Source organism: Penaeus monodon, chromosome 25 (genome assembly GCF_015228065.2).
Source record: "Penaeus monodon isolate SGIC_2016 chromosome 25, NSTDA_Pmon_1, whole genome shotgun sequence".
In the NCBI taxonomy this organism is placed as follows: domain Eukaryota; kingdom Metazoa; phylum Arthropoda; class Malacostraca; order Decapoda; family Penaeidae; genus Penaeus; species Penaeus monodon.
Genome location: NC_051410.1, coordinates 18,055,318 through 18,055,535, shown reverse-complemented (window position 1 = coordinate 18,055,535; position 218 = coordinate 18,055,318).

Below are 218 nucleotides of genomic sequence, written 5' to 3'. Positions count from 1 at the left end.
CCTATTGAGACGCATGCGGATGAATGATTTTTTTTCCTTTTGTGGTCACCCTGTAAATATTTTTGAAAACGTGCGAACGTCGGCCAGCTCCTAGAAAGCCTGATTTTGCTAGAGGAAACACTCCTGAAGTTTCATTCTCAGACGAGGCGCTGACGGTTTACAAGAATCTAACCAACTAATCAGCATGCATGCCTCTTCTTTACCATCTGTCTGAAGCT